A 9,024-nucleotide genomic window follows, 5' to 3' on the forward strand; every position below is an offset into this window, starting at 1 on the left:
CCCTGTTGTGATAGGGTTGCACCAGGGATAAGCTCTTAGCCCATTTTTATTTGCCTTGGCGATGGATGTACTGTCACAACACATCTAGAGGGAGGTGCCTTGGTGCATGCTATTTGCCGATGATATAGTGTTGATTGACGAGACGCGAAACGGAGTTAACACGAGGTTGGAGGTTTGGAGACAGACTTTGGAGTCTAAAGATTTCAAGTTGAGCAGAACGAAAATAGAATAATTGGAGTGTAAATTCAGTGATGGGATCCATGAAACAAATGTAGAGGTAAAGCTTCATGTTCAAGTTATCCACAAGAGAGCTAATTTTAAATATCTCAGGTTCATTATCCAAGACAATTGGGAGATTGATGAAGATGTCACACGTCACATCGGAGCGGTATGAATGAAATGGAGGCTCGCTTTCGGTGTTTTATATGATAAGAATGTGCCGCCAAGTCTTAAGGGTAAGTTTTATAGAATGGTGGTTTGACTAACTATGCTATATGAATTTGGGTGTTGGCCAGTCAAGAACTCTCATGTGTAAAAGATGAAAATAACATAGATGAGGATATTGAGATGGATGTGTGGGTATACCAGGAGAGATAAGATTAAGAATGAAGCTATCCGAGACATAATAAGAGTAGCCTTCGTAGAAGATAAGATGCGGGAATCGAGGCTGAGATGGTTCGGACATGCTAAGAGGAGAAGCATCGATGCTCCTGTTAAGAGGTGTGAGAGTTTGGCCATGATGAGTTTGAGAAGAGGCCGAGGTAGGCCTAAGAACTACCGGGGAGAGGTGATTAGGCAGGAAATGGCGATGCTTCAGCTCACTGAGGACATAACCCTTGATTGGAGGGTATAGAGGTCGATGATTAAGGTTGAAGGTTAGTAGGTAGTTTCTTAGTTGCTCACCGATAGTCTTAGTAGCACGCATGTCCCTTCATATTCTTAGATTTTTATTGCGTTATGTGATTTTGTTCGCCTCAGGTATTGTATTCTCTGTTGCTATTATTTGGTACTACTTATCTTTTATCTCCTTTTTTTTCTTCTCTCTTCCTTTCTTGTTTTTCCCCTCCTTCTCCTTCTCCTTCTCCTCCTCCTCTTTCTTCTTCTTCTCACCATTTTCGAGTCAAAGGTCTATTGGAAACAATCTCTCTACCTGCTCCGCATACAACTATCCTCTTCAGACCCCACCTATTGGGAACATACTGGATTTTTTTTGTTGTTGTTGTTACTGGATATTCTTCTAAAATAAACCAAAATTTATATATTCACTTATTAACGACCTTCATGTCTTAGTTCTATGTCTCTCAAAATTATCAAAGAGCATGTTTGGAAAGCCACAAGGGAACTAGATTTGAGTGTAATTGGATGTAATTACACACTTTGATATGTTTGTTTGACTAAGTAATTGATGATAGGCTAGAATCACATATTTTAGTCATAGTTTGCACCCTAATTATTGTATTTTACTTGTGTTTGAGCTTAAATGCTAGTGTATTGCACTTATTAAGTGTTTTATACCTTGTAGGAAGTAATTTGGCGTTACAAGATATTCGGGAGCTAAATAAAATAAGTTGAAGTTTTAAAGTCTGAGTGAAGGCCCAAGAGATAAAACCGGGATCGCGTTCGGGTCGGGAGCCCCATCTAGATATCAAAAATCGAAGAAATACATTTCACTCTAGAAAACATCCACTGCCGCACAGCATGGGGCGGCGCGATAGTATATTTTACTGTTGTCTTCAGATCTTGCTCTTTGAACTTCCCCACTAGCGCCCCGCATGGGGCGGCACAATGCGTGGCATGCCTGTGCAATTTTCTTAGAGTATTTGTCTTATTTCGACTTGGAAAAGGTAATTTCACTCGGGTCCACTCCTACATGGTATAAATACACGAAAAAGGTGTTTTTGAATAGACGTTTGACCTTGGAAACTTTGGGAGAGCATTGGAGGCTACAAGATACGGGATTCCATCATCTTCCCATCAATTCAATACGAGAGTTTGGATTGATGTTTTTTTGTTCTTCAATTATAATTGTGATGACTTCTCCATGATTATGGAGTAGTTTTACATTAGGGTTTGACGGATATGGTGTGTTGATAAATATTTGTGGATTTTAACTCTAGTTCATGCTTGAATTCGTTTATGGAGTTTTGAATTGTTGCAACTTTGTTCATCAGTTTATTTAACCGAAAGAGGAAGATCTTGGTTATCTTTGCATTATTTTGTTTGATTTAATTTATTGATTCTCCTAAGTAATCGGAAGAGGTTGTTGAATTGTTGAATCAAGTTAGGAGAATATATGAGACACGCTTTCTTAAGGACCAATCCATTAACGCATGCTTGCATACCAGTGCTTATATTAGTTCATGTTTGAATTAATCATCGAGTGAATTCGTGCGAATCATTAAAATATTAGAGTGAATTAAACTAGAGCTAAGCCCCAAATAGCTATCTTGCACCTATCCTGTCAAACCATTATCCCTCGCATTGATAAGAAACCACTCTGCGAATTCCCAATTCCTTACTGCCAATTGTCAATTGCATTATTTAGTAGTTAAACTTAGATCATAATCATTTAACTCAAGTGTTGATCCTCCTGAATAGCGATTAAACTAGGAATTACTTGAACATTTTTTTAATCAAATCCCTGTGGAGACGATCATTAAACTATACTATCTTTGGCTAGCGAACATAAATATCATGTTGTGTTTTAGGCTCATCAAAATTTTGGCTTAGTTATATGATGCTTATGCCTCAAGTACGCCCTAAACACGTCTAATACCTAACACTTGGGATTCGTCCAATAGTTATTACTCAAATCATGTGTCAAATTTCCTAATTAGCATTGTGGACCCTCAAAATTCTTTAACAAATAAAAAAATTAAATTTTATTCATCTATAAGATTAAGAGTAACTCAAATATGAGTTATAATATTGCATATTCGTTAACTAAGAACACTGTGGAGGTGTTTGGAGGTTAGAGACATTTCAGTAGCATACATTAGGGTGATTAAGAATATGTATGGAGGTACTAAGATCCGGGTGAGGACTATGGGAGGTGACTCGGAGCATTTCCCTATTGTGATAGGGTTACACCAGGGATAGGCTATTAGCCCGTTTTTTTTTGCCTTGGCGATGGATGTTTTGTTGCGACACATCCAAATGGAGGTGCCTTGGTGCATGCTATTTGCCGATGATATAGTGTTGATTGACGAGACACGAAACGGAGTGAACGCGAGGTTGGATGTTTGGAGACAGACTTTGGAGTCTAAAAATTTCAAGTTGAGCGTAACCAAAATAGAATACTTGGAGTGGAAATTCAATGATGGGATCTATGAAACAGATGTAGAGGTAAAGCTTGATGCTCAAGTTATCCCCAAGAGAGCTAGTTTTAAGTATCTCAGGTTCATTATCCAAGGTAATGGGGAGATTGACGAAGATATCGCTCATCGCATCGGAGCGGGATTGATGAACTTGCTTCCGGTGTTTTATGTGATAAGAATGTGCCGCGAAGTCTTAAGGGTAAGTTTTATAAAGTGGTGGTTTTACCGACTATGCTGTATAGGGTTGAGTGTTGGCCAGTCAAGAACTCCCACATGCAAAAGATGAAAATAATAGAGATGAGGATATTGAGATGGATGTGTGGGTGTACCAGGAGAGATAAGATTAAGAATGAAGCTATCTGGGACATAATAGGAGTAGCCTTCGTGGAGGACAAGATGCGGGAGTCGAGGCTAGATGGTTCGGACATGTTAAGAGGAGAAGCACTGATGCTTCCATTAGTAGGTGTGAGAGTTTGGCCATGGCGAGTTTGAGAAGAGGTCGAGGTAGGCCTAAGAACTACCGAGGAGATTATTAGGCAGGACACGATGATGCTTCAGCTCACTGAGGACATTACCCTTGATAGGATGGTCTGGAGGTCTAGGATTAGGGTTGAAGGATAGTAGGTAGTTTCTTAGTTGCTCACCGATAGTCTTAGTATCAAGCATGTCCCTTCATATTCTTAAATTTTTGTTGCATTATGTAATTTTGTTTGTCTCAGGTACTGTATTCTCTGTTGCTATTATTTGGTACTACTGATCTTTTTATCTCCCTCTTTTTCTTCTCTCTTCCTTTCTTGTTTTCCCCTCCTTCTCCTTCTCCTCCTCCACCTTCTTCTTCTTTTCACCATTTTTGAGTCGATGGTCTACTGGAAACATCCTCTCTACCTGCTTTGCATAAAAACTACCCTCCCCAGACCCCACATGTTGGGAACATACTAGATTTTTTTTTTGTTGTTATTGTTACTGAAAATTCTTCTAAAATACAAAGTCACTTATTAACGACCTTCATGTCTTAGTTCAAAATTATCAAAAAGCATGTTTGAAAAGCCATAAGGGAATTAAATTTGGGTGTAATTGGATGTAATTACACACTTTGGCATGTTTGTTTGGCCAAATAATTGGTATTAGGCTAAAATCACATATTTTAGTCATAGTTTGCATCCTAATTAATGTACTTTACTTGTGTTTGAGCTTAAATGCTAGTTTATTGCACTTGTTATGTGTTTAATACCTTGTAGGAAGTGATTTCGAGTTAAAAAGATATTCAAGAGCTAAATGAAATAAGTTGGACCTTTGAGTTTAAGTAAAAGTCCAAGGGATTAAACCGGGATCGCGTTCGGGGGTCGGGAGCTCCGTCTGAATTTCAAAAATCGAAGAAAAACACTTCACTCTGGAAAGCATCCATTGGCGCACCGCATGGGGCAGCACGATAGTACATTTTACTGTTGTCTATCAAACCTTGCTCTTTGAACTTCCCCACTAGCGCCCCGCATGGGGCGACATAATGCATGGCGTGCCTTTGCAAATTTATCAGAGTATTTGTCTTGTTTAGACTTGGAAAAGGTAATTTCACCTGGGTCCACTCCTACATGCAAAAAGATGTTTTTGAATGGACTTTTGACCTTGGAAGCTTTGGGAGAGCATTGGAGGCTACACGACACGGGATTCCATCATCTTCCCATCAATTTAATACGAGAGTTTGGATTGTAAAGTTAGATTGATGCTTTCTTATTCTTCAATTATAATTGTGATGACCTCTCCATGATTATAGAGTAGTTTACCTTAGGGTTTGACGGATATGGTGTGTTGATAAATAGTTGTGGATTTTAACTCTAGTTCGTGCTTGAATTCGTTTATGGAGTTTTGAATTGTTGCAACTTTGTTCATCAGTTTATTTAATCGAAAGATGAATATCTTGGTTATATTTGCATTATTTTATTTGATTTAATTCATTGATTCTCTTAAGTAATTGGAAGAGGTTGTTGAATTGTTGATTAAATCAAGTTAGCAAAATATATGAGACACGTTTCCTAAGGACCAATCCATTAGCGCATGTTGCATACTTCACAATGCTTATATTAGTTCATATCGTAGAGTTAAGATTTAATCGAGAGAGGAGTCTTCACTACACGTTTGAACTAATCATCGAGTGAATTCGTGCGAATCTTAAAACATTAGAGTGAATTAAACGAGAGTTATGTCCCAAATAGTTATCTCGCACCTATCCTGTCAAACCCTTATCCCTCACATTGATAAGAAACCACTATGCGAATCCCCAATTCCTTTCTCTCAATTGTCAATTGCATTATTTAGTTGTTAAACTTAGATTATAATCATTTAACTCAAGTGTTAATCCTCCTGAATAGCGATTAAACTAGGAATTACTTGAACATTTTTTAAATCAAATCCATGTGGAGACGATCATTAAACTATACTATCTTTGGCTAGCGAGTATCAATATTGTGTTGTGTTTGGGCTCGTCAAATTTTTAGCACCGTTGTCGGGGATTGGCAATCAATAGTATTCGAATTAGTTTTTGGTGCTAATTAAGGAATTTATTTTATTTTATTATATTTTTCTTTTTTATTCTTCACGAGTTCCTCTTTCATGTGCAGGCAACAGATTGACGTCTCTGGTGTATGACTCGATCTTCTCCAAAGGAATTGATTCCATACAATCCAGAGGTAGAAAAGAGTCTGCAAAAGTTGAGGAAAGGGAAATAACTCACCGGAAAGTTCTTAGGGCAACCTTCAAACCAAGAACACATGGCTAATAATTTAGCTACAAGAGAAGCAACACACCACAGAGAAGAAGCTGCAAGGATAGCAGTTGAGGCAGCCCGTGGAGCTGCTGATGAGACCATCAATGATGATGGGGGTCGAAGATTCGATCTGAATCGACTCTTAATTGAAGATTAGTTCGAGAATGCAGTACCCAGGCCTGGTCGAGCATTGGGTGATTACGCCAGACCAGTCTACAATCAGAGACTGTCCAGTATTAGACCTCCAACAGTAGCAGCGAACAATTTTGAGTTGAAGCAAGGTTTGCTTCAAACTATCTAGCAGCGAACATTAACACATGCTTGCATACTTCACAGTGCTTATATTAGTTCATCTCATATAGTTAAGATTTCATCAAGAGAGGAGTTTTGACTGCACATTTGAACTAATTATCGATTGAATTCGTGAGAATCATTAGAACATTAGAGTGAATTAAACTAGAGTTAAGTCCCAAATAACTATCTTCAACCAATCCTATCAATGCATTATCCCTCACATTGATAAGAAACCAATCTACAAATCCCCGATTCCTTGTTGTAAATTGTCAATTACGTTATTTTAGTAATTAAACTTAGATCATAATCATTTAACTCAAGTGTTAATCATCCTGAATAACGATTAAACCAAAAATTACTTGAACATTGTTTAAATCCAATTCTTGTGGAGATGATCATTAAATTATACATACAATCTTTGGCTAGCGAGTATCAATTTCGTGTTCTGTTTTGCGATTGTCAGTAATTACTTGGTGAGTGAGGAATTGGGTGTAATTGGGAGAGAGTAATTACACTTTTCAATTCTCAAGGGAGGGTAAAAAATTGGATGTAATTACATGATGCAATCTAACCTTTTCAATACCTTTTTTCCCTCTTAATATTTTTTATCTAGGAAGTAAATAACGTAGAGCATTTCACTTCTTTCCAACGTGTCTCAATAACTCCAGGTAAGATATTTTTCTCTTTCCCTTTCTCATATATATATATATATATATATATATATGTATGTATGCATGTATGTATGTATGTATAAGAAACTTGGCTCCAAGTGATCTATAGGTATATGGCTTCTTTTATATATCTTTCTTAAATCTTATTCTTTTTTTAAAAGATCTCTTAAGGATGGCATTGTGATCCCTCCGGATCTACATTGTAAGCAGTTTTTCTGAGAAAAGTGGATATGATAATTCTCAGTTGTCTTATAGATGATTATTTATAACCAAGGGGACTGGAAGCGAAGCCCCTAAAAGATTAGGGAATAAATAGATAAGATAGAAAGCAAATAACAATATGATAATTAAATCTACAGAAGATATAGTTAGAGTGCAAGTAAATAAATTTATGGGGCAGGTCCGACCATGTAAATAAAATGCGATAAAGTAATTAGGTGGTATAACCGACCATAATGCAGAGTAATGTAAATGTAAACTTGGACAAGAGTAAAATAAATATAAACTTGATTATTATTGAAACTGAAAAATTGATAATACAAGTTAAAACTTATATTAATATACTAGAGAGAGAGATCTAACCAATTCTAGAGAGAGGGAGAGAATTCTTTCTCAAAATGGCAGTGTAAGGTGCGTGTCTTACAAGTGATATGGGGGGCTATTTATAGAAAAAAAACTAAAAATTACATAGTGTTTTCTAATATCATCCATGATATCATTACGAGTAAGTGCTAGCTGATGTCATGGATGATGTCAGGTGTGATGTCATTGTGCTGTCACGGTGATGTAATTTCTGATTAATTCCTCAGAATATTAAATCCGAGTCTTCTTCTTCTTCATCTTCTGATGATTTTTCAGATGAAGATGTTTGATTTTGTTGACCTGGAACTTGTGTCTTGAGGATATCAAGAATTTTCTCCATTTGCTGAATAAAATCATGCCTACTACTGGAATCGGCCAATTGTGCATTTCCAATGGACTTTTGTTGTAAAAATAAAATTTTGGCAGCTTCTGTTATAGCTAGATACTGCGGATGAGACAGAAATCACTTTTCTAGTGCTGGCACATCGGCTTCGGATGAATCTCACATTTTGTACCATTTGCATTGACCTTGGAGGGCTAGCCACGATTGTCCTTTACGTCCTTCTGGTTTGTGGAAGGAAACCTTCTATGAGTATATCTATGGATATGAAATCTGTGGGAAAATTGGAGGAGTATGGGTATCTGTTGCTCACTAGAAAACTTGTGGCAAAAATAATCATACCCTTTTTTTCTGGGAGGATTTCAGCTCTATGATCACAAGCAGGCCACCACTGATGTATAAACCACTGAGGGAATTCAGAGATTAATTGTTTACTCCAGAGGATAAACCATGAATGTTTTCTAAGTTGGTTTTGGAAGGTGAAAACATTCATCCATGCTGCTTGGTAGTCATAATAGTTGTAAAATTCTGGATCAAAATGCTGAGTAAGTCTTTTGTATTTGGCTGGATGGGTTCCCCATTCTTTTAGTGAGATTATTTTGTTAATCTACACAGTAGTATGTGTGACATACGATTGGGTTTGCTTTTCTTTGTGGGGTTTAAACAAGAAAGATCTGGCATCTGTGAGAATGAACTCATAGTATTTTTGGGTATGTTTGTGAGTAATTTGGATGAAATTTGCTGAAAGGCTAAGTATTTTTTAGTTGTATCTTGGGGGTTGGAATGCCAGAATTCTGGTTCAATTTGAAAGAGTGGGTAGACACCGTCATTCTCAATATAAGTGGGTTCCTCTGAGAAGGAGTCCTTGCTTGAAGAAATAGGTTGTGGCACTGGTGAAGAGAGTGCCTTTATAGTTTTTGGGAAGTTGGATAGACATCCAATACCTGCAATGGGGATGGGGTTTTTATTCTCCAATATTTTTTGTGTGGTGCTTCGAGCAACCACATGAAGTGAAGAGTCCATGTGATTTCGGTTCACCACGGGGTTGGAAGAGGATGT

The sequence above is a fragment of the Nicotiana sylvestris genome, chromosome 5, assembly GCF_000393655.2.
Source record: "Nicotiana sylvestris chromosome 5, ASM39365v2, whole genome shotgun sequence".
In the NCBI taxonomy this organism is placed as follows: Eukaryota; Viridiplantae; Streptophyta; class Magnoliopsida; order Solanales; family Solanaceae; genus Nicotiana; species Nicotiana sylvestris.